At 41.5% G+C, this 27017-nt stretch overlaps 1 protein-coding gene and 1 pseudogene across 1 annotated transcript in view; one reads left to right on the forward strand and one right to left on the reverse strand.

Annotated features, from left to right (window-relative positions):
* Positions 1 to 27017, reverse strand: part of RBFOX1 (RNA binding fox-1 homolog 1) — a 2539409-nt gene that overhangs the window by 2471130 nt on the left and 41262 nt on the right.
* On the forward strand, positions 20270 to 20743 carry LOC120367364 (U1 small nuclear ribonucleoprotein C-like; annotated as a pseudogene).

Raw genomic sequence — 27017 nt, forward strand, 5'->3', positions numbered from 1 at the left:
TTAGTACTGTTGGCTCTGAAAAGAATAATATTCATATAGCCGAAATCATCTTACTCTGTTTATTCTACCAAATATAGTAAAAATAGCAATTTGTTGAGGTTAAAGGAAGGGGAGACATGGGATTGAGATGAGGCTAAATCTCATCTATCACAGCCAGAAATCTGAATTAACAATGACTGAAATTGGCCAATCAAGAACCAGCAAGATATACATATTATCTGAGCCTTGGGGATCACCACCACTGGAGGGTAGAAGCTAAGAGAATTCAAAGTTGCTGCCTCAAGAATGGACAAAGGCAGAAACTGAGTTGTTTTTTTTGTTTTTAGATGGCGTCTCGCTCTGTCACCCAGGCTGGAGCATAGTAGTGCAATCTTGGCTCACTGCAACCTCCCCGTCCCGGGTTCAAGTGATTCTCCTGAGTAGCTGGGATTACAGGCATCCGCCACCATGCCCAGCTGATTTTGTATTTTCAGTAGAGATGGGATTTTACAATGTTGGCCAGGCTGGTTTGAAACTCCTGACCTCAAGTGATCCACCCACCTCGGCCTCCCAACGTGCTGGGATTACAGGCATGGGCCACCATCCCTGGGGGCTGATTATTTTTCATTATAAACCTCTCAGTACTGCTTTATTTTTTAATCACAGACATGATCATTTTAAATTATAGCTATTATGGTCACGTACAATGGTTCAAGCTTATAATTTGAGCACTTTGTGAGGCCAAGACAGGAGGATTGCCTGAGACCAGGAGTTTGAGACCAGACACGGCCACACCATAGATCTCATGTCTACAAATAAAAAAAAATTTAAAAAGTAGCTAGGCGTGGTGGCACATGCCTGCAGTCATAGCTACTAAGGAGGCTGAGGTCGGAGGACTGCTTAAGCCCTAGACTTTAGGGTTGCAGTAAGGTATGATGGTGCCTGCACTCCAACCCAGGTGACAGAGGGAACCCTGTCTCTGAAAAGTAATAACAAATAAAAATAAACGAATAAATAAAATCTGAGACACTTAGGCATATGTGTATGGGCACATGTGTGCATAATTCCCTGTGTGTGAGATCAGGTATGTGTTAGTAACTGCATCAAAATGTCTGGAATAAAGCCCCTGACACTATGAACAGGGGTGAATGTGGCACCCTCAGAAAACAGTGGGGAAGGAAGGGAAGTGATATGGGAGGAGGCATTTTCCTTCTACTTCCTTCTCTGCTGTTTTAATTTTAACTTCACCATGAGCATGTGTTTCCTTTGTGATTATTTTTAAATGGAGGGAGGGAGGGGTAAATGACAGGGAGAGAATGAGGAGTCCAGAGAATACTAGGCAGGTGGGTGTGAAGCAGATTCCAGAGAAGTAAAACCAGGTCCGCACACCTGAGTGCCAAAGAAGTCTCCTGGTGTGTGCCCAGAAACAGGACTTGTCAAACGCCTCCCTAAACCACGCAAGCATGAAATGCAAGCAAAGCAATGACAGTCGTTAACCACTGATATTTCATAAGTGAGTAACCAACTCCATTGCCAAGCCCCAAGAACAGCCATGTTGGTGGTGGTTTTGGTTTTTGTTGTTGTTTTTGTTTTGAGTTTTCTCCCCATGGAGAGGCTTAAGTTGAAGTGAAAATACTGATTTCATATCTGTGCACCAACCAGCCAATCAAGATTACCGAAGTTCTGCTGAGATGCCGTCATGAGGGAGGTGAAATAAGCCTCACCCCCAGTGGCTGCTGCTTCTAGACATGATTCTCCTTGATTTACACTAAATTATCCTCGCAACCCCTGATGACAGCAAGGAAGTGGAGGAGAATGAAGCTTGCTCTGACCCAGCAGTGATGCGATGCTTTGCCTCACGGTCCTGCGGAACACAGCAGACTGGAACTCCAGTAGATACAGGGCATATAGTGATTCAGATGGTCCAAGCCAGCGTAGGGCTGAAAGGGCATGCTCTCTCTGCAGCAACCTTACCTGGCTCTGCAGAGCACTGCTATGCATTTAACTCAGTCTTTCATGATAAATCTCTAATTATCAGAATCCTACAACACCGCAGTCAAGCGCAGTGGCTCATGCCCGTAATCCCAGCACTTTGGGAGGACTAGGTGGAGGTCAGGAGTTCAAAACTAGCTAGGCCAACATGGTGAAACCTCATCTCTACTAAAAATATAAAAGTTAGCTGGGCATGGTGGTGGGTACCTGTAATCCCAGCTACTTGGGAGGCTGAGGCAGGAGAATCTCTTGAACCCAGGAGGTGGAGGTCGCAGTGAACTGAGATCATGCCACTGCACTCCAACCTGGGTGATAAGAGTGAAACGCCATCTCAAACAAATGAACGAATGAATGAATGAACGAATTCTAGACCTCTTCCCTCAGAAAGGGAGTATCTGGCATATTGGTAAGGGCTGTTATCCAAATCAGTGAAAGTTTTAAGTCTTCTTTACTCACCATTCTATTTATTTATTTTGTGGGTGACAGGTTCTTGCTATGTTGCCCAGGCTGGAGTGCAATAGCACAACTTTGGCTCACTGCAGCCTCAACCTCCTAGGCTCAAGCAATCCTCCCGTCTCAGCCTTCCAAGTCGCTGGGACTACCGGTATACTTCACCATGCCTAGTTATTTTTGTGTATGTGTATATTTTTCGTAGAGACGGGGATCTCACTGCATTGCCCATGTTGGTCTCAAACTACTGCACTCAAGCAATCCTCCTGCCTCCATCTCCTGAGTAACTGGGAATGTAGGTGTGTGTCACCATGCTGAACTAACTTTTTAATTTTTCTATAGATGGGGTCTCACTGTGTTCCCAGGCTGGTCTCAAACTTCTGGGCTACAGCAATCTTCCCCCCTAGGCCTCTCGACGTGTTGGGATTATAGGCATAAGCCACCGCATCTGGCTTACTCACCAACCTGAAACTGAAGTGGAACTCCGTGTTTAAAATCCTAAATGGCTTCCCATCATCCACAAGCGTCCCTCTGCACGTGTGCCATCTTGCTTCTGCATCTGTGGGATTTCCCGTTTCTTCTTCCGCAGGCTTCATTTTTCACAAGAAAATAATTTCACAAGAAATTTCTTGCAAGGGCAAGAAATATGGAGAAGTAAGATTCAATAAAATCTCACAGACCCTAACAGCAGGTTTCTGAAAGCCGCTTTGCTTTGCTAATCAATAGGGTAAAACATGGTCTTTAAAGGAGTCAAGGGAAACATCTAGAGATACAGAGTTGAGGGGAAAATAGACCCTATCATTTCCTGCCAGCCCCCCTCATCAGTCATTCTCCACAGATGTAAGTGACTCCCAGCAGAGGAGAGAAAGCAGGTCTTTCAGGAACTCCATGGGAAGAATCTCTAGCAAGATGTTGCTGATCACAATAAAAGCCTGTGTGGTGCCAGGCTCAGAAGAGGAACACTTGATCTCTCTTTAATATGAGCCCCAGCTTCTGCAATTAAGTGTGGCAGGTGAAATAGGTTCCCTCACTGATTCTGAAACATGTGGTACTCAAGTTGGTCCCAGGCTCATCTGACCAAACTAGCATTCTGTAAGGCTACCTGTTCAGACTTCACACAGGGTGATCTTCATTCATTATCTGCCCCCTTGCAAAGCCCACCTGAGACACACTACATCACACAAGCTGCAGGTGGCTGAAAACCTAACTGTGAAAGGCAAAACTTCCCCAAGGCAATAAGCAAAAGACAAAGAATTGAAAAATAGGTAAAGGATATGAATAAGCAAATTTCATGAAACAAGATTCAAATTGCCAGTACCGTCATGAAGAGGTTCAAATTCACTGGGAATAGGAGAAATGCAAATGAAAACATCTCTCTATACCGTTTGGGGGGCGGGGGGAACACTTTATCTGGCTAACATCTACCGGTCCTCCAGATCCCAGCTGAAATTCCTCTTCCACATAGAAATTATTTCCTTCATAGCTCTCATCCCCAGTGATGATAGATTTATTTGTATGTTTACAAGTCTGATTTCTTGTCTTCCCTGCTAGCCCATGAGCTCCATGAACAGAGCAACAATATCTGATTTATTCACTACTAATGTCCCCAGGACTTAGAAGAGTATCTGGCAATAGGAGGCGCTTAATAGGCATTTATTCAATGAATAAGTGAAGGCACAAATGAACAAAGAACAGCTGACTTTCTGCAGCACTGGGATAGGATTCTGTGTCCATGTTTAGATCACCAAGACAGACTCAACTCCCCTAAAGCACCCAAGACAGAAGAACACAGTTGCCTCAATCAGGTTCAAAAAGCAGGGGGATAAAGAGCTGTTCCAAGCCCCACATACCTGTAATACAAAGGTGGGAGGATTAGAGAACACCCTTCTACAGGACTACCACTGGGGAGCCTCCTGATTTAATGTCCCTAAAAGGTGTAGCAGAGGATGCTACCAATGTGTAAATCCTCCCAAAACTTAAGCCTTTAAATTCTACTGCACAGGAGCTGTCAGAAAGCAATATTTTGTGAGCTACGGATTCCAATAAAACTCACTCTGAGATGATGAAGCCTTCCTTGGTAGCCTAAGGGCTGATATATGAATAATCTGCCAGCATTATGCTGTGTCACTTAAATATTCCTTTGGAGATTTGTCAGAAGGAAATTTAAGTAAAATTAAAGTTCAAATGGAAATTAAAAATTAAATTATGATCAAAGCTATAATCTCATATTGGATTTTAAAAAAAAAAAACATAAAGAAAAGTTCCACTTAAGATTTCCTGTTTCGTATTTATGGATCCAAACTCAGGTACTCCCACTGTGCCTTGTTTGAAAGGCTGATATCTACAGGGTGTGGGCCTGCCCACTTATTTAGATGCTGAACCTAGCTCCAGGGGAAAAAAGGCATCTCAGCTTCTATGGGCAATTCAATTTTAATCATTTTTGCTTTATTGGAATTTTCATAGGAGTCCAGGTACAAGAGATTCAGAATTAATCTAAGTCATAAACAAAGCAAAAGAAAATGAAGAGGAATGGAGTGAATGATAATTGAACACCTATAAGGCCTGTTTCCTTTTTCCTAAAATGGGCACCGTGGTCGGGGAGAGAAGAAGGGACCCACACTGTTTGGAATCAAGACCCTCAACATCAGAAGCATGTCTGAAGTTTATCTAAAACACTGGCATCTGTGACTCCCACAGCAAGCTTTTCTCCAGGGTTTCAGAATGTTCCCTGCCTCCTAACAGACTGAGAGCAGCTGTGATGGAAAGAGAGGTGACAGCAAACAGAAGTCTGGAAGTCCCTAGAGAGAGACACAGCTTGACCGTGGACCTGAAATACAGACTCCAAAAAACTAGCATTTACTGCAGACTGAGCCTTGTGTGGCTTGTCTGCAAATAATCCTCTGCCCATGCAGCTCATGTGTTACAGCCTGACAGAAAATCCCAGGGAGAATAGGGATAATATCCCATGTGCCCTGTGCTATAGGGATCCATCAACACCATGATGATAATATTAATAAAACCAGTGAAGCATCCACTCCAGTAAAGACCAGCAGCCTCTCTGAGTGTAAGCTTAAGGCAGCTGTATTCCTGAATCACAAATAATAGAGGTCATTTTATAACTTGAAGTTTTATTTATCAACCAAAGCAACACCCCAAAAAACACACGCACAAAATACTAGAAAAAATGTATTAAGCTAAAAGAAGGTGGTAAAAGACAAAAGGAAAAACAAAAAAACAGAGGATACAAACAACAAATAAAAGCCAAGACAGACTTCAACCTGACCACATCCATAATTACATTAAATATAAATGGACTAAAAAACACTCCATGTACAAGGCACAGATTGACAAATTAAACCAATAAAAGCAAGATTAACTATATGCTATTTATAAGAAATACAATTTAAATATACAACACACACAGATTACACTAAAAAAGGTGGGAAACACTATTCAGATATGCCATCCAAACATTAAGAGTTTGAGAGCTGGTTTGGCATGAATAACATCAGACAAAATAAATCTCAAGACAAGAAGCATTACTAGAAGTAAAAATGGTCATTTTATAATGATAAAAGGGTCAATTTATAAACAAGATAAAATAACCCTAAATATATATGCTGTACCTATTAACAGAGCTTCAAAATATATAATGCAATAATTGAAAGATAAATTCATCAACAATTCTGTAAGGTTTTTAACACCTCATTCTAAGTAATTGATAAAGCAACCAGAAAATATTAGTAGGCATTTATAAAATTTGAATGACACAATCAACCAACTTGACCTACTTGATATTTATAGTATGACAGACCCAAAAACTATAGAATACACATTCTTTTCAAGTGCCCATGGAACACTCATTGAGACCATATGCTGTTGCTCCATAAAGCTAGTCTCATTAAACTTACAAAATACTGAAATCAAAAAGATGATTTCTCTGACAAGAGAATTTAATTAAAAATCACTAAAAATAAGTTATCTAGAAAATTACCAAATATTTAGAAATTAAATAACTCACTTCTAAATGCCCAAAGACTAAAATATGAGGGGAATTGGAAAATATTTTGAACTGTATAGCCAAAACAAAATATATTGAAATCTGTGATATATAAATAAACCAACACTAGCCTAGATATATAGGACATTAAATGCTTCTATTAGAAAATAAGAAAGCTACAAAATGAATGCTCTAAACCAAAACCTTAAGAAGTTAAAGAAGAGCAAATCAAGCTCAAAGTAACTACAAGAAAGAAAATAAAAATGAGAGAGAAATCAATGAAATAGAAAATATATGGACAATAGAAAAACTCAACAAAACCAAAAGTTAGTTTCTTAAAATAATGAATAAAATCAATAAACACTATATGAGCTAACTATAGCTGTACAACAAATTATCCTAAAACTTAGTGACTTAAAACAAACATCTGTTATCTCACAGTTTCTACAGAGTTTCATCTGGGTGCCTATACCATGTGGTTCTTTTATAAGACCGTAATCAAGATGTCAGCCCAGGCGGCAGTTATCTCAAGGATTTACTGAGGTAGAGTGCTGTATCCAAGCTCACTTATATAGCTGTTGGAAGTCTGCAAACACGGGCAGGCTACTGGACTGAAGACCTTAGTGGCTACTGGCTGCAGGATTCTCTCCTAGCTGGCTTCCATTAGAACAAGCATGGAGGAGAGCTAGAAAGGACAGACAAGATGGAAGCAAGGGTCTTTCTGTAAACTGGTCTCAAAGGTAACAGCCCATTGCTTTCTCCATGCTCTATTCATTTGAGGTGAGTTGCTAACTTCAGTTAATGCACGAAGGGAGGAGATTCCACAAGGATGTGGATAGCAAGAGGCAGACTATTGGAAGCTATTTTAAGGACTGTCTACCAAAAATAAACCAAAAAGAGTGATCAGGACAAAAAAGAGAAAGAGAAAAAAACTTACCAATACCAGCAGTTAGAGAGGGAACATCACTACAGCTACCAAAATAATAAAACAGACAAAATGAATGACATTTTGTTTTTCAAAAATGTCATTCATTTTGTGAATAAATTCAACTACCTAGATAAAATGAACAAAGTACCACAAAGTACCAAAATCAAAAAAAAAAGCAGCTAGAAAATATGAAAAGTTTTACAGTTATCACATAAATTGAATTCAGAATTCAACATTTTCCCACAAGGAAAAGTCCAGTCCCAGATGACTTCACTGGCAAATTTTATCAAATCTTTTTTTTTTTTTTTTTGAGATGGAGTTTCACTCTTATTGCCCAGGCTGGAGTGCAGTGGCATGATCTTGGCTCACCACAACCTCCACCTCTGGGTTTCAAGCAATTCTCCTGCCTAAGCCTCCCAAGTAGTTGAATTACAGGCATGCACCACCACGCCTGGATAATTTTGTTGTATTTTTATTAGAAAGAAGGTTTCTCTATGTTGGTCAGTCTGGTCTCGAACTCCTGACCTCAGGTGATCTGCCCATCTTGGCCTCCCAAAGTGCTAGGATTACAGGTGTGAGCCACTATGCCTGGTCCAAATCTTTAAAAACTAAATAATAAGGTTGAGCATGGTGGCTCATGCCCATAATCCCAGCATTTTGGGAGGCCATGGTGGGTGGATCACGAGGTCAGGAAATCAAGACCAGCCTGGCCAAGATGGTGAAACCCCATCTCTACCAAAAAGACCAAAATTAGTCAGACGTGATGACAAGCACCTGTAATGCCAGCTGCTTAGGAAGCTGACGCAGAGAATTGCTTGAAGCCAGGAGGCAGAGGTTGCAGTGAGCCAAAATCCTGCCACTGCCCTCCAGACTGGGTGACAGAGTAAAACTCCATCTCAAAATCAATGAATCAATCAATCAAACAAACAAATATTACTTAAATTATTTCAGAAAACAGTAGAGATGAGGCCACTTTCTTTTTTATTATTATTTCAATAGGTTTTTGGGGAACAGGTGGTGTTTGGTTACAAAAGTTCGTCGGTGTTGAATTCTGATATTTCGGTACACACATCACCCAAGCAGTATACACTTCATCCAGTGTGTGCTCTTTTATCCCACACCCCTCCCAACCTTACCCCGAGTCCCCAGATCCATTGTATCATTCTTATGGCCTTTTGTCCTGAGATGAGGATACTTTCAACCCATTTTTAAGACCAGCATATGTGCATACTATATATATATATATATATACACATACATACATACACACACACACACACACACACACATATATATATATCCTTAATGAAAGTTCATGCAAAAATCTTTAACGAAATACTTGCAAGTGAAATCCAGCAATCTATTAAAAGGATAATATAATATGACCAAATGAGATTTATCTGAGGAATGTGAGATTGGTTCATCATTCCAAAAAGTAGTTAGAGTAATTTAACACACTAAGAGAAAAAAGGAAAAAAAAAAAAAACTTACAATTTTCTCAATATACGCAAAAAAAAAAAAAGGATTTGACAAAATTTAACACTCATTCATGATTTTTATAAAAACTCTCAGGAAACTAGGAATAAAGAGAAACTTCCTCAATATGATAAAGTGCATCTATTTAAAGAAAACCTATAACTAACATCAAATTTAGCAGTAAAACAATGAATGTTTTTCCCTTAAGATCAGGAGTAAGGCAAGAATATTCATTATCCCCACGTGTATCCACAATTTTACTAGAATTCGTAGTTAGTTCAATAGGAAAAAAAATTAAAAACATGCATAAAAATTATAAGAAAAAGAAAAACTACCATTATTTGCAAATGACATCATTGTATACATTAGAAAGTCCCAAGAAATCCACAAAAAGCTCACCAAATTAACTTAGAAATATTTCTAGATACAAAGTCAATATATAAAAACCAATGACAGAAATGGCCATAATCAAAAATAATGGCAAGGGCAGACGTTGGCGAGGATGTCAAACAAGTGGGACTTTCATATGTGGCTGGTAAGAATGGTGAAACCACTTTGGGACTTTCATACGTGGCTGGTGAGAAGGGTGAAACCACTTTGGAAAACTTTACCAGTTTCTCATAAAGTTAAACACACATCTACCCTATGACTCAGCAATTCTGCTCCTGAGAATTTACCTAAAAGAATGAGAACATGTTCACACAAAGTTTGGTAAATATTTACTCAAAGAAGTTTTATTCATAATAAGCAAAAACTGGGAACAAATGCCTAATGACTGGTAGATGAATGAATAATGAACTTATGCATTCAGTGAATTGCTACTTACCTAAATGTCAAAAAAGAAAAAGACCCACTGATAAGCGCAATATGGATTGATTTCTAAAACATCTTTTTGAGCAGCAGCAGCAGCAACAACAAAAGCCAGGCACAAAGGGGTGCCTACTACCATCCCAGGACCTCATTAATTTAATCCATGCTGATGGAAATTGTTAGAACAGTGATTGCCCCTGGAAAGCTACAGGGTTGTGTGACAGGGCTATGAAAGAATTTTCCAGGGCCAAAGAAACATTCTAAATTTTGTTTGGCACGATGGTTGCGTGAGTGTATGCAAGTCAAAACTCATCAAATTGAATGCTTAAGATCTGTGCATTTTAACATGTATATTTTTAAAATCACACGGAACACACAATTCCAGCTATCACAAACTCAGTTCTGTCTGTGCTCTGCAAAATACTGAATTTCTCAACATTCTCGTTATCATTTTCATTGGGTTTTCTTTCTGCCTCTTTTCCTTTGTTTGTCCCAACAAGCCAACCTCTACCTTACCAGGCAGTCTTCATCAACGTTTCCAGCCAACTTGTGAAGAGAAGCTCTCTGCATAGCAGAGAAATAATGAAATGAAATGAAATGAAAGGAGAGGAATGGAGGAAGGGACCGAGGGAGGGAAGGTTTATTTTGGAGTGCTCTAGAAATCAAAACGCCATCATTCTGAGACTTATTCACCCCAACACTCTCCCAAGATTTAATCTTACTATTAATTCAAAATTAAATACAGTCTCTAGTTACACTACTCACTACACAAGTTACAAACCAGCTGCCTACAATGTATTTTGTTTAAGCCACAAGGTATTTGTTATTTGATGTAACATGCAATAATTAGAAAATTTCACATAAAAATCCAAACTTCCTAATTTTCTTAAACCATCAGTAGATACAGCAACCATCAATGGGTGCTTAACTGTGGCTGCCTTTTGTTCAAAGGGCAGCTGATCACTTCTTTTATTTAAATACATTTGTTTCCAGAGGATTCACTGTTTATTGCTATGACTGCAAACAGTTAATTCAATGAAAAAATAACCTTGTATTTAATTCTAGCTGGACACCTTTGTCTACAAAAGCATCTGGGCAACACCTTGCTTTCTGTGTTTAAAAGGGAGAAGACAAAGTGTTAAAGACATTAATATCTAACAGACTTTGTTTCTGGCCTATTCATACAGATCAAAGAGAATTCAAAAGGGAATAAGTGTATCACAGTGTGATTAAAATATTTAATACCAAACCTGTGTAGCGCCTACAATCAGCTATTGGTCCACCTAAAACCTTACATGCAACCAGTAATTTGTCGTAAATTGAGACACAGTGGCCTCAAGTCTAAACTCCTCCATTGAAGAAACAATCTATGGGATGGGAGAAAATATTTGCAAACCATACATCGGACAAAGTTAGAATATATATAAGGAGCTCCAAAATATATAGGGAACTCAAACAACTCAATAGCAAGAAAATGACTCAAGAAATGGGTAAATGATCTGGGTAGACATTTCTCAAAAGAAGACATACAAATGACCAACAGGTATATGAAAAATGTTTAAAATCACTGATTAGCAAGGAAATGTTAGTTAAAGCTATAATGATCTATCACCTGACACCCATTAGAATGACTATGATAAAAAAGACAAATGATAGCAAGTGTTGGTGAGGATGCAAGAGAATGCTCGCATGCTGTCTCGGGGACGTAAACTAGTACAGCCATTATGGAAAACACTACAGCGTTCCCTCAAAAAATTAAGAGCAGAAATACCAGCAGGGCACGGTGGCTCACGCCTGTAATACCAACACTTTGGGAGGCTAAAGCGGGTGGATCTTGAGGTCAAGAGATCAAGACCATCCTAGCCAACATGGTGAAATGCCCATCTCTACTCTACTAAAAATACAAAAATCAGGCAGGCGTGGTGGTGCGTGCCTGTAGTCCCAGCTACTGGGGAGGGTGAGGCAGGAGGATCGCTTGAACCCAGGAGCTGGAGGTTGCAGTGAACTGAGATCATGCCACTGCACTCCAGCCAGGTGACAGAGATTGTGTCTCTCAAAAAAAAAAAAAAAAAAAAAAAAAAAAAAAAAAAAAAAAAGAACTACCATATGATCCAGCAATCACATATCTGGGCATGTATCCATAGGAACTGAAGTCAGTCTGTTGAAGAGATATCTACACTCTCAGGTTCACTGAAGCACTACTTACAATACATATAAGCAACCTACGTGTCCATCATGGATGAATGCATAGGGAATATATACACAATGGAATACTATTTGGCCTTTAAAAAGAAGAGAATCCTGTCATTTGCAACAACACAGATGAACCTGGAGGACATTACAAAAAGCAAACTAAGCCAAGCTCAGAAAGACAAATAACGACATGATCTCAAATACATGTGGAATCCAAAAAGTTGAACTCAGAGATGTTTATATATATATATATATATATATATATATATATATATATATATATATAAAGGTGGTTGCCAGGAGCAGTGGGAGGGGAAAAGATGTTGGTCAAAGAATATAAAATGCCAGATAGGAGGAATATGTTTAAGAGCTCTATTGTTAAAAAAATAATAATAATCAATTAATTAAATGGTAAATTCCAGGTGGATGTGGTGGCTCATGCCTGTAATCCCAGCACTTTGGGAGGCCGAGGCAGGTGGACCACGAAGTCAGCAGTTTGAGACCAGCCTTACCAACATGGTAAAACCCCATCTCCACTAAAAATACAAAAATTAGCCAGGCGTGGTCATGCACACCTGTAATCCCAGCTACTCAGGAGGCTGAGGCAGGAGAATCGCTTGAACCCATGAGGTAGAGGTTGCAGTGAGCCGAGATCACGCCACTGCACTCCAGCCTGGGCGACAGAGTGAGACTCTGCCTCAGAAAAAAAAAAAAAGACAAATTCCTCCATTGAACTGTGAGCTCAGGGAGAACCAAGGATTTGTCTTGCTGATGTTTCCAGATCCCTTGAACCAAGCACAGTCTCTAGCCCAGAGCATTCACATATTTTTCAATTAAATAGATTTGATAGGTTCTGAGTATGTAAACATTTCCCACTTGGGAAACTGGAATGCAGACTCATAACACGGGATGGGAAACTGTCTCCTGCTGTTCTAGCAAAGAATCCTAAATGAGGAAGAGACCAAGTCATGAGAGGCCACCAGAAACATAGTCCCTCAAAGATGCATCCAACATGAATGGAGATGTTGCTTTTTATAAAATGCTACACCCAGTCTGAACACCCAGATAGTTTAGTGCATGCTTCAGACAAGTCCAATTGGAAAAAAGATTCAGGGCTCAAGATTATATTTCCAAGGTTGGATGAAGAAGACATCTATGAGAACACAGGAGAAGCTCAGGAAAAACCTGGAACAACGGAGGGAGACGCCTTTCACAGGCAGGACACCAATGACCAGTGTCAACCTGATGATATTATCAATGGTAGTAATAATAAGTAACAATGAAGTTAATATTTATGAAGTCCTCACTCCCTGATAAGGGGTATTCACGCATCTTCTCATTTCATACGCATTATAGTCCTGGAGGGAAAAAGCATAATTATCCCCATTCTATGTAGAGAAAACTAAGACACCCAGATGTCCCCCATCCTCGTACTGACATCCTTGTATAACCCCCTCCCTGTGAATGTGGGTGGGACCTATAACTTTCTTATAACCAAGAGAAAATGGCAGAGGTGACGAGATGTATGTGATTATGTTAGGATGCGAAGTTGTCTTACTAGGAGTTTGTCTGGCTTGCTGGTTTTGAAGATGCAAGTGGCTATGTCATGAGTGGCCAGGTAGAGGTGCCCATGTGGCAGGAAGCCGAGGGCAGCAAGAATCTGAGACCCTAAGTGCAGCAGCCTGCAAGGAACTGAATGCTGCCAACAGCCAGATGAGCCTGGAAGCCAACCCATCCCCAGTCAAGCCTCCAGATGAGAACCGAGCCCTGGCTGACAGAGGGCTGCAGCCCTGCACTGAACCCAGCTAAGTTACGCCTGGATTGATGACACACACAAACCATCCGGGATAAATGTGTGCTGTCTCAAGCCACAGAGTTTACGGCAATTTTGTGGCACAGCAACACATAATACAAAAACTGTCTTAGGTAATTTACATTACTAAAGGAAATTTAGAACTTGGATTTCAACTCTGATTTCAGAGTTGTGGTCTCAGTCTCCCCAGGGAGACCTGTCCTCAGAGACAGTTTTGCCAGGGGGTGATGACTGTTCTCCTCCTACCCAGATGCTTTCAATATGCATGTTAAGCATGTGACCCCAGCTACATACACCTGTGAGCTTTCTTGATTTACTGAGTGCTACAGAAAGGAAGGACCACCTCTGCCTTTTTTTTTTTTTTTTTTTTTTTTAGTCAGTCTCACTCTGTTACCAAGGCTGGAGTGCAATGGTATAATCTCAGCTCACTGCAGCCTCAGCCTCCCCAGTAGCTGGGATCAAAGCACGTTTCAACACATCTGGCTAATTTCATATTTTTGGTAGAGACAGGATTTTGTCATGTAGGCCAGGCAGGTTTTAAACTCCCAGCTTCAAGTGATTCACCTGTCTAGGCCTCCCAAAGTGCTGGGGTTACAGGCACGAGCCACTGCACCCGGATTGTCTTTTTCATGGTATGTCCACATGCATCAGTCCAGTGGTCAGCACACAAAAGGATCTCAATGTGAAATGAAAGGGCAAACACAAGGGAAAACTAGGAGTGTTCAGAAACAGGTCTCAGTCACTGACTGTTTAATATGTACAGTCCCAGGTGCCACCCACAAGACTCTGACTTGGTAGCTCAGAGTTGGACACAGGGAGCCACCTGGTCAAGAGGGATCCCAGTGCATTTTGAGACAGCAGGTCATCAGACTGCACTGTAAAAATTACCCCCCAAAGATGTGAAGGGAAACAGAAAGGCACGGGCATGCTAGAGACTAGAACAGAACACAAGTAAAACATGAACGAGTTCATTCCAGAAGGAGATTGTCAACCCCAGCTGCACATCAGAATCAGCTGCGGAGATTTTAAAATCCCAGTGCCCAGGCTCTGCATCCCTGATCAATTCCTAAAGAACCTCTTGGGGATGGAATATGGGCATCAGTATTTTTTGTTCTGTTTTTGTGTCATTTAAGATGGAGTCTTGCTCTGTCACCCAGGCTGGAATGCAGTGGCACGATCTGTGCTCACTGCAACCTCTGCCTCCCGGGTTCAGGCCTTTCTCCTGCCTCAGCCTCTGGAGTAGCTGGGATTATAGGTGTGCACCACCATGCTCGGCTAATTTTGTGTTTTTAGTAGAGCCAGGGACAGGGTTTTGCCATGTTGGCCAGGCAGGTCTCGAACTCCTGGCCTCAGGTGATCCACCCACCTCAGCCACTCCAAGTGCTGCAATTACAGGTATGAGCCATTGCACCTGGCAGTATTTTTTTAATGAGGCAAAATTCACATAACTTATAAGACCCTGTGTGAAAAGATACACTTCAGCGTCATTAAATACATTCAAAACACTAAGCAACCATCACCTCTGCCTAGTTCCAAAACATTTTCATTAACCTCTTAAAAAAAAAAAAAAACTTGGACCCATCAAGCAACTCTCCATCCCCTTCCCTTTCCACCAGCTCCTGGCAACCACTTACCTGCTTTCTGCCTCTATAGATTTGCCTGTTCCGGACACTTCACATAAATGGAATCACATAATACATATAATGATCAAAAGGTAGCAACAACCAAAATGGCCATTTGATTGATAAATGAATAAATAAAACGTGCTGTATCCACGCAATGGAAATTCTGGTATGTACCACAATGTGGATGGACCTTGAAAACATCACGCTAAGTGAGACAGAGCCTTGGTATTGCCTCAACTCCCCAGGAAATTCCAAGGTGCAGACAAGGTTGAGATCCACTGACAAGCAGTGGTTATGGTTGGATAAAATAAGGCAGCCAGGGGCAGGAGGGACGTTTCATTGAAGATGACTATTTGTGGATGCCGAGCAGGGGTGGGGATGAGGTATAATCACAGCAACCCCAATCTCAACACAGCATGACCAATTTTATCTTCAGCCAGCTGATATGTGGCATGGGGTGGGACAGAGGAGCTAGAGAATCCAAATGAGAGGTCATTTAGAAAATATTAGTGATATTTCATTTTCCCTTGATGTATAAAGAGACCAACCATAGGATCACAACTTGATCTCAGTCACGGGCCCAACTTGACTTTACAAATTCTTGTATTTTTAATTTTTTTGAGACAGAGTCTCACTGTCACCTAGGCTAGAGTGCCATGGTGTGATCTCCACTCAGTGCAACCCCTGCCTCCCAGGTTCAAGCAATACTCCTGCCTCAGCCTCCCAAGAGGCTAGGATTACAGGCATACACCACCATGCCTGGCTAATCTTTGTATTTTTAGTAGAAACGGGGTCTCGTCATGTTGCCCAGGCTGGTCTTGAACTCCTGGCCTCAAGTGATCCCCCGACCTCAGCCTCACAAAATGCTGGGATTACACATGTGAGTCACTGTGCCCGGCCTCCAAATTTTATTTGAAGTTTGACTGTCCACCTCCAGAAAATTCAAAGCTTTGCCCAAGTCACAGTGGGACACCCCAGGGTTAATTTGAGAGAAATGTGCTTTTAAAAACAACTCCGATATGAATACCAAACTAGCCTTTGACTTCCCCTCCCACTGCCCTCCCCCAACCCAGTCGGGGGAGTGATCTTGGTGTATGAGCATCTATTTGCATTGAGTTTTAATGGAAAGTAAGGTTGTACCACTCAAAGGAAAAACAAATCATAGCCCATACTGGAATTGTGGATTAATAACATGGCTGAGGGTTGGTACAGGCTTTCCACAGCAATATTAACACTGAGAAAATCAGCAATGAAGCTCCCAGCCACATTTCTGTCAACTGATTTGGGGGAAAAACAAAAGAGGGACTCCTCGGCTTTTCCTTCGCTAAACAAAGTGGGTTTGGCTGAAAATACCAAATGTGCTTGTTACTGGGATCTTTCAAAAGAAAGCAAGCTGGGAGTCAACCTTCAGAGCCGCAGGCCAGACATGGGTTTAGACCAAACTATTAGAGTAACACTGGAGCACATCTGAACAGTTTTACCTCCCTCACAGCAATCCAGATTAATTTAATATGCCTTTTTAATGGCATTCTGCATTTCTCATGAAAGCAAATGAATGCCCATCTCTCTGTGATAAATTAGGGCAAAAAAAAAATTCCTATGTTTAGGGTATAGAGAGGAGTTGTTGGCTGTAAGAAAAAGAAAAAAGTACTGCAAATGGCCCTTCCAAGTGTAGACATCTTCATCATACACACACACTCCTCTTCACAAATGGACCTCAAGTAACCTCAGGCTGGAGGTCCCACTTAGCAACATATTTCTGTTCTCGTTCTTTCTCGCCATCCCTCTGGCCCACCCTGCTCACATTCAGTGACCAAGTCACGTGAGTTTTACCTCCCAGATCTTTCTCAAATCCATTCACTCCTCAGCCACTCTCCTGACACCAGCATAAACCAAGCCACCATCATCTCCAGCTGTTTCACTGCAAATGCTTCCTAACTGGCCTCTCCTTTTTTCCCTGGCCCTGCTACAATCTGCACTCGTCACAGAGACCAAAGCAATCATTTCAGAAGGCGCATCCAAACAGAGCATTCACTTTCAATGGCTCCCACTGCTCTGTGGGTTAACAATGATAAAAGCTCACCTTTACTGAGCACACGCTGTATCTCGGTTCATCCCTACATCCGCTGCTTATTTCACCAGCAGGGGAAGCTGGGACGCAGAGTAGTTAAGTGGATGCCCAAGGTGGGACTACTCATGTGAAGTTCCAGCACTCTCATGTGAGACCCCACATGACCAGCCCCACTCTTTCTCCAGCCTCGTTTTCTAATTCTCTCGCTTGCCCTGCAGTTTCCAGCCACACGAACCTCTAGAAAGTCCCTTTAATCTGGCTGGGCACAGTGACTCACGCGAGTAATCCCAGCACTTTGGGAGGTGAGGTGGGTGGATCCCCTGAGGTCAGGAGTTCGAGACCAGCCTGGCCAACATGGTGAAACCCTGTCTCTACTAAATATCCAAAAATTAGCCAGCTGTAGTGACAGGTACCTGTAAGCACAGCTACTCGGGAGGCTGAGACAGGAAAATCGCTTGATCCTGGGAGGCAGAGGTTGCAGTGAGCTGAGATCACAATACTGCACTCCAGCCTGGGTGACAAAATCGAAACTCCATCTCAAAAAAAAAAAAAAAAAAAAAAAAATATCCCTTAAATCAGCTCTGTGCCTTGCAACCTCAGGGATTTCACGATGCTATTTCTCACCCTGAAATGCTGTTCCTCATTTCTCTACCTGGTTAACTCATCTCACTCTCCAGGTCTCTCCTTAAGGGTCATTTCTTCAATGAAGATTTTACTTTTTTAATACAACAATTAAATACAAATTATATTTAATAAATCATATGTATTAAAATATAATTCAGGTACCGTATGATTTGCCCATTTAAAGTAAACACGTCAGTGGTTTTAGTGTATTCACATAGCTGGGCAACCACCACCATGATTAATTTTAAGACATTTTCATCACCCCAAAAAGCAACACTGTATCCATTAGCAGTTACCTGCCATTTCCTCTTGCTACTAAACCCCGGCACTCATCTACTGTTTTTTGGTTTTTGGTTTTTGTTTTTTTTTTTTTTTTTTTTTTTTTTTTTTTGAGACAGAGTCTCTGTCACCCACGCTGGAGTACAGTGGCATAATCTCAGGTCACTGTAACCTCAACCTCCTGGGTTCAAGCGATTCTCATGCCTCAGCCTCCCTCCCAGGTAACTGGGATTACAGATGTGTGCCACCACGCCCAGCTAACTTTTGTATTTTTAGTAAGATGGGGTTTTTGTCTTTACAGAGTTGCCTGTTCTGAACATTTAATATAAATAGAATCCTATGATATGTGGCCTTTTGTGAGTGGTTTCTTCCACTAAGTATAATATTCTCAAGGTTCATCCATGTTGTAGCATGTGTTAGTGCTTCATTCCTTTTGATGACTGACAGCTATTCCATTGCATCATCAAACCATGTTCCATTTATCTACTTGTCAGCAGACAAACATTTGTGTTGTTTTCACTTTGGCACTATGATAAATAATGCTGCTATGAGCATTTGTGTACAAGTTTCTGTGCGGACATATATTTTCATTTCTGTCATAAAATGGAGTGCAAGTGTGGCATCATATAACTCCAGGTTTAACCTTCTGAGGAATCACCAGACTCTGTAAGGAACCCTTTCTTCACCATCCGAGACTCAGCTCCCTGTCCTCATTCACACGTTCTCTTCACGCCCTTTGCTTCTCTTTCAGAGCAACTGACGGTGATCTGGCTCACCCTCAACCTAATGCTCATAACCCCTCTAAGACCCTCAGTGGCCACACTGAATATGATGAAACACGATGCAAGCCACGGTTACTTTTGCGTTTTGTAGTAACCATGTTTTAAAAAGTAAAACAAAAGAGGCGAAAGTAACTGGAATAACATCACATATTGAAACAAATTTATCCAAAATACCATGTCAACATGTATAAAATATTTTTAATATTAACAAGATACTTTGCCTTATTTTTGATATTACGTCCTCGCAATCTAATGTGTATTTGACACTTCCCGCCCATCTCAGTTGGTGCTCACCACGTCTCAAGTGCTCAGTTGCCACACGTGGCCAGTGCTGCCTTACTGGATAGCACAGGGCTAAACTGTCCACTCTGAGGGCAGCAACCATGCCTGCTTTTGCTAATTCCCATATTCTCAGCCCCAATAGTGTTAGGATGCAAGAGGCATCCCATGACTATTTGCTGAAACTAAATCAATGAAGTCGCCAAAACCTCCACTTCTCCAAAAATAGTTTCAAAAATTCACTGTTCAGCTGGGCATATTGATTTACACCAGCACTTTAGGAGGCCAAGGCAGAAGGATAGCTTAAAGCCATGAGTTCAAGATTAGCTTGAACAACATAAAGAGATCCTGTCTCTACCAAAAACAAAAAAAATAAATTAGCTGGGTATGGTGTCACATGTCTGTACTCCTACTCATGGGAGTCTGAGATGGGAGGATCACTGAGCCCAGGAGTTCAAGGTTACAGACAACTATGATAGCACCACTCGACACCAGCCTGGGTGGATCAAGTGGTGAGACACGGTGAGGCCCTGTCTCAAAAAAAAAAAAAAAATCGACATTCACATATATTCACCTACTCTTTTTCAGCAACTTAAATTTGTTAAGAAAAGGGAAGAGCCAGGTGCAGTGGCTCATGCCTGTAATCCCAACACTATGGGAGGCCAAGGCTGGTGGATCACGAGGTCAGGAGTTCAAGACCAGCCTGGCCAACATGGTGAAACTGCATCTCTACTAAAAAAAAAAAAAAAAAAAAAAAGTTAGCTGGAAGTGGGGGCAGGTACCTGTAATCCCAGCTACTTGGGAGGCTGAGGCAGGAGAATCATTTAAACCCAGAAGGCTGAGGTTGCACTGAGCTGATGTCACACCACTGTATTCCAGCCTGGGCAAAGACTCTGTCTCCAAGAAAAAAAAAAGGGGGAACTAAAACAAGGAAGAGAAATCGCTCTAACCTGCACAAGGCCTGCAACATGCCCCAGTTTTACTGTGATCGCCGCAGTGCATACCTCTCCCATGACCCTCTGTCTGTGAGACAGGCACACTGCAGTGGTAGGAAACACGAGCAGAATGCGAAAGATGACAGATGGGGGAGCGGGCTCAGAGCCTGACTGACGAAACAACGGCTGCCCTGCAACAAGGAAAGATACCTCCTACTCCATCCTCTGTTCCTCCTTCTGCAGGGGCGATGATACCACCTCCCCCCAGTCTTCTGGGTCCTCCTCTCCCTGGTATGATGCAGGCATCCCTGCATCATGAGGGGCCCTCCCATGATGCCAGCAATGGGCCCTCCACCTCCTGGGATGAAACCCGTGGGACCTGCTCCTGGAATGCGGCCGCCTATGGAAGGTCACCTGCCAATCATGCTTGGACGTCCAATGATAAGACCTCCTGCCCATCCCATCCTGGTGCCCATTCAGCCTGGAATGACTGGACAAGACAGATAAGGATACAGGGGAGGATTGATCTAATAGTTTTATATTACCTGTTCTGCTTCACCAGGAGATCATGATGCTGTGATGCCGGTTTTCTTAACAGCCTAAGAAAGACGTGCTCCCCAGCCCTATCAAAGAGAATAGCTTTGGCCGGGCGCGGTGGCTCAAGCCTGTAATCCCAGCACTTTGGGAGGCCAAGGCGGGTGGATCACGAGGTCAAGAGATCGAGACCATCTTGGTCAACAAGGTGAAACCCCGTCTCTACTAAAAATACAAAAAATTAGCTGGGCATGGTGGCGCGTGCCTGTAATCCCAGCTACTCAGGAGGCTGAGGCAGGAGAATTGGCTGAACCCAGGAGGTGGAGGTTGCGGTGAGCCAAGATCGCGCCATTGCACTCCAGCCTGGGTAACAAGAGCGAAACTCCGTCTCAAAAAAGAGAATAGCTTTGGAAGGCAGACGTGAAACAAAAAAAGATGCAGTTTTCATTTGTATTGGGAAATATGAAAATGAAACTGTCAACTCATTTAGTTAAAAAAAAAAAAGAAGAAGAGAAAACAAGATGTGGGGCTGCCATATGCAATACCATGAATTACAAAGATCTTCCACTCTGGAGGCAAGTATTATCTTTGCTGAAGCCAGACCAACCGAACACACACACCTTTTTATTTTTTTTAACGTGACTGTGTTTTATTTTACAATGCGTAATTCACTTTAGAAGGGCAAAGTACCTATCTGGGGAAGACTATTTAATTTCCTGCATTCATTTAGAATGTTGGCTAATGCTATTATAAAGGGAAATAGCTCTAACAAGTGTGTGCCCCCCACACAGACACAGCTTATGAGTTCACAGGGCAAAGGAATTTCACAGCAGCCTCTTAATAGGTGGCCTTCTTTGTGGTACGGAAATAAGTGTCAGCATGTAAAAGACTGTATATATTCAACAAATTTGACCCCCAGCAAAATTCAAATCTACAACTGACTTGCTTCCTAGGCTCCTGAAAACAATTCTGTCAAAACTATTCAGAAATAAAATTAGCCAATCATTGTCCCCTGGGGGCGCAGGACAAAGCAAGTCAGCCGAGGTCAGTGTGGAGTCTGCCGTACACAATTACACCCAGATCTGCAGGACAACAAGTCCCTGCTGTGGTCCCTCCCCAGTCAGGCCCCCATTGCCTGGGCTGCTGCCAGAAGAAGCATTCAGGCACAAGTGCGTTTGACAAATATTTATTTTATTGTATTGCCAGTGAGAGGGTTGTGGTTGATGAAGGTACATTAATGGATCCAGCTATTCATGTCCTCTCTGTATCTAAGACTCAGCCATTTGACTCTGCAGCTGCTCCCACTGAAGACTCAGAGTATGTTTCTCCAGCCCATAATATTGGGTTTGGCCATGTGTCTAGCTTTGGCCAATGAAATATTAATCTGCGTGACCAAAAACTTGGAAAGTGTGTATTCACTTGTGCTCACTCACTCCTGCTATCGCCATGAGAGCAAACCCAGGCCAGCCTGCTGCTTTCAGCAGAAGATAAAAAACAACCAGAGCAAAGGAGAGTTTCCCAGACATGCCCATGCTGGATCAGCCAATCCTCAGCTGACTCACAGAACCTTGAAAATAAATAACTGTTGTATTAAGCCACTGAGATTTGGAGTGACTTGGTATGCAGCATTCTGTGACAACAACTAACTGATACAAGGGTCATCATCCTTTATCTCTGTAGACTTTAACCGATTTTTAATAGCTAGATGGAGATCTTCTAATTGCCTTTATTTACATGGAATAAGACTAGAGAGCTAGTTTGGCCTGACACTATCCGAAGTATTTCTGGTAGTTACCTACCCAGAAATACTTTATTTCTTCTCCAACCTGCCCTAACCAACTTTAAAAAACAAAAAAAAAAAAACAAGAGTCTCACTCTTTGCCCAGGCTGGAGTACAGTGGCACAGTCAGAGATTACTTTAACCTCAAAATCCTGGGTTCAAGCAATCTTCCCACTTCAGCCTCCTACATAGCTAGGACTACAGGCATGTGCCACCATGCCTGTCTAATTTCTTTATTCTTTGTGGAGACAGGGTCTTACTATGTTGCCCAGGCTGGTTACAAACTCCTGGCCTCAAGCGGCCCTCCTGCATCAACCTCCCAAAGTGCTAAGATTATAGGCATGAGCCACCCCACCCAGCCTCTTCTTCCTTTTTAATAGAACCCTTATTTTATTCTGATAGCAGGTTGCCTTTTTTCTTTTTTAGAAAAGAGTTGGCCTAGCCCGAGGGAATAAATTGTGACTTGTCTAAACAGGGTTGGTAAACTATAGACCAAGGGCCAATTCTGGCCCTCTGTTTGCAGAAATCAAGTTTTATTGAAATAAAGCCAGGTTCACTCATTTATGCATTGTCTATATATGCTTTTATGCTACAATGGCACAATTGGGTCACTGCAACAGAGGTCATACGGACCAAAAGCCTAAAATATTACCATTTGCCTCTTTATGGAAAAAGTTTGCCATTCCCTAGTCTAAGGTTTAGATTCTGAGTCTATCATTTTAGCCTAACCCCCCTTACCAGTGACTGGTTCAAACTTATCTGTGATTCCATTCTGACTGTTCTACCCAGGGAATTCCCCTTTCTCCTCATGCAGAGCTGATATGGGTAAGTTGTATTAATAGGCTATATGCTGAGCTTTTCTGAAAAATTCTTTTATCTAGAAACACATAGGAATATGCTGGTGTCTGAACGCACCATCTGGGGGCCTGGAGATTGACTCACCCTGTCTCCAGAGCTAGTGCTCACACTTACTGCTGAGAGGTCTGAGGATATGCCTGCCCACCCACCACTAGAACCTGCACACATCATCTGGGGAACTAGAGATCAGCCTGACACACACACCATCTAGGAACCCAACGGCCCACCTGCCCAAACCTGGCCCACTGCTGCCACTGCCAGCAACCAAAGAAGCCACCTAGAGGCCCAGGGATTGGCCCACCCAGACAGGCTATCATCAGTGCCCACATCTGCTGCCCATGGTTCCAAGTACTGACACACCTGGCCCACCACCACTACCACTGATGCCGAAGGACAAGACTTTGCGGCATCCCCATCCCCAGCAAGCCTTACCACGGCCTCCAATAACAACTGCAGTCTGAGCCACTGAATAACTCACAGACACCACTGAAGCCAATTACAACTGCAGCAATTATATGCAGACGATACCACTGCGTCCACCCACAATCAAAGCCAAAGTGCTCTACTCAATGAACACTGTAGATACAGGTATAAGAAAAGGTCCTTCCCCTATAAAAGCCAATCCACAAAACTGGAAGAAGTGACTGTTATGTCAGACGCACAGATAGTCACATAAGGACACAAGAAATATGAATAAGAAAACATAACATCTCCAAAGAAGCACAATAATTCTCCACCAACAGATTCCAATGAAAAGAAAATCTATGAAACGCCTGAAAAAAAAATCAGAAGAATGATATTAAAGAAACTCAGTGAGATGCAAGAGAACACAGATAATGAATACAAAAAACAAACATCAGGAAAACAATTCATGATCTGAATGAGAAATTCAACAGAGATAGACAGCCTTACAAAGAACCAAACACAAATCCTAGAAGAAATCATTTAAAGACATATAATATATAATTGACAGCTTTACAATAGACTAGTCAAGCAAAAGAAAGAATTTATGAACTTGAAGACAGGTCTTTTAAAATAACCCCCTCAGACCAAAAAAAAAAAAAAAAAAAAAGAAGAAAGAAAGAAAGAGAAAGAAAAAAAAGAAAGAAATGTCTTCCACCAGATACCCTAAATAACCTCTCTCAAGTCCAAAATTCCACAAATCTCTAGGGCAGAGGCAAAATACCACCAGTATCTTTGTTAAAACGTAACAGAAGTCACCTTTACTCCAGTTCCCAACAAGTTCCTCATTTCCATCTGAGACCACCTCAGCCTGCACTTTATTGTCCATATCACTATCAATAATTTGGGCAAGTCTCTAGGAAGTCTCTTCCAAACTTTCCCACATTTTCCTGTCTCCTTCTGAGCCCTCCAAACTGTTCCAACCTCTGCCTGTTACCCAGTTCCGAACTCACTTCCACATTTTCAGTTACCTTTCAGTAACATCCCACTTCTGGTACCAATTTACTGTATTAGTTCATTTTCACATCGCTGATAAAGACATATTCAAGAACAGGAAATTTACAAAACAAAGAGATTTAATGGACTTACAGTTCCATATTGCTGGGGAGGCCTCACAATCATTGCAGAAGTCAAAAAGACATAAGTCACATCTTACATGGATGGCAGCAGGCAAAGAAAGAGCTTGTTCAGGGGAACTCCTCTTTTTAAAACCATCAGATCTTACGAGACTTATTCACTTCCACAAGAATAGCATGGGAAAGACCTGCCCCCTTGATTCAGTTAATTCCCACTAGGTCCTCCCACAACACGTGGGAATTCAACATGAGATCTGAGTGGGGACACAGTCAAACCATATCAAAAGGATATACAAAAAAAAAAAAAAATCACATCATGTATCTTCTCAGACCACAATGGAATAAAACTTGAAATCAATAACAAGAAGAAATTTGGAAACTATACAAATACACGGACATTAAACATGTTCTTAAATGACCATTGGGTCAATGAAGAAATTAAGATGGAAATCAAAAAATTTCTTTAAACAGAAAATGGAAACACATAATGCAAAACCTATGGGATACAGCAAAAGCAATAGTAAGAGGGAGGTTTGCAGCAATAAATGCATCAAAAAAGAAAAAAAGGAAAGGCTTCAAATAAACAATCTAATGATGTGCCTCAAGGAACTCAAAAAGCAAGAACAAACCAAACTCAAAATTATTAGAAGGAAAAAAATAATAAATATCATAGCAGAACTGAATGAAAGAGAAACGAAAAAGAAATGCAAAGGATCAACAAAATAAAAGTTGTTTTTTTGAAAAGTTAAACAAAATTGATAAACCACTAGCTAGGCTAAGCAAGAAAAAAAAGAAAGGAGACCCAAATCAATACAATCAGAAATGAAAAAGGAGACATTACAACTGTAACCGAAGGGAAAAAAAAAAAAAGCTCATTAGAGGCTACTGTGAAAAACTATATGCTAACAAAATGGAAAACCTAGAGGAAAGCGATAAATTCCCAGACATATACAACCTAGCAGGACTGAACTAGGAAGAAATAGAAAACCTGAACCAACCCAAAATGAATAGCAAGTTTGAATCAGTAACAGAAAGTCTCCCCACAAAGAAAAGCTCTGGACCAGGCTTTTATGCTGAATTTGACCCAATTTATGAAGAACAACAAACATCAATTCTTCTCAAACTGCTCCCAAAAATTGAAGCGAAGAGAATTTTTCCTAACTCATGGTATAAGGCCAGCATTATCCTGATACCCAATCAAGAAAAGGACACAACAAAAAGAGAAAACTACAGGCCAATATTCCTAATAAACGCAGATGGAAAATTTTTCAGCAAAATACTACCATGCCAAGTCTAAAGATGAACGAAAAACATAATATACCATGATTAAGTGGGATTTACCCTGGGAATGAAAAGATGGCTCAACATACACAAATCAATATATGCGATACATCGCATCAACAAGATGCTGGTCAAAAACCATCTGATCATCTCAGCAGATACAGGAAAATCACTCATTAAAACTTACCATTCCTTCATGATGAAAACTCTCAACAAATTAGGCATAGGAGTATACTTTAACATAATAAAAAGCATATATGATAAATCTACAGCTAATATTATACTAACTAGAAAAATTAAAAAGCTTTTCCTCTAAAAACTGGAACAAGACAAGGATGCTCACTTTCACCACTCCTATTCAATACATAATGGAAAGCCCAAGCCAGAGTGATCAGACAAGATAAATAAATAAAAGCCATCCAAACGGGACAAGAGGAAGAGGAACTGTCTCACTTTGCAGATTACATGATCTTATACTTGTATATAGAAAAGCCTAAAGATGCCACCAAAAAAACTCCTAAAATGGATAAATTAGCCTGTAATCCCAGTACCTTGGGAGGCCAAGGTGGGCAGATCACCTGAGGTTGGGAGTTTGAGACCAGCCTGGCCAACATGGTGAAATCCTGTCTCTACTACAAATATAAAAATTAGCCAGGTGTGGTGGTAGGCACCTATAATCTCAGCTACTTGGGAGGCTGAGGGAGGAGAATTGCCCAAGCCCAGGAGGCAGAGGTTGCAGTGAGCCAAGATTGCACCACTGCATTCCAGCCTGGGCAACAGAGAGACACTC

The sequence above is a fragment of the Saimiri boliviensis genome, chromosome 12 (assembly GCF_048565385.1).
Source record: "Saimiri boliviensis isolate mSaiBol1 chromosome 12, mSaiBol1.pri, whole genome shotgun sequence".
In the NCBI taxonomy this organism is placed as follows: Eukaryota; Metazoa; Chordata; class Mammalia; order Primates; family Cebidae; genus Saimiri; species Saimiri boliviensis.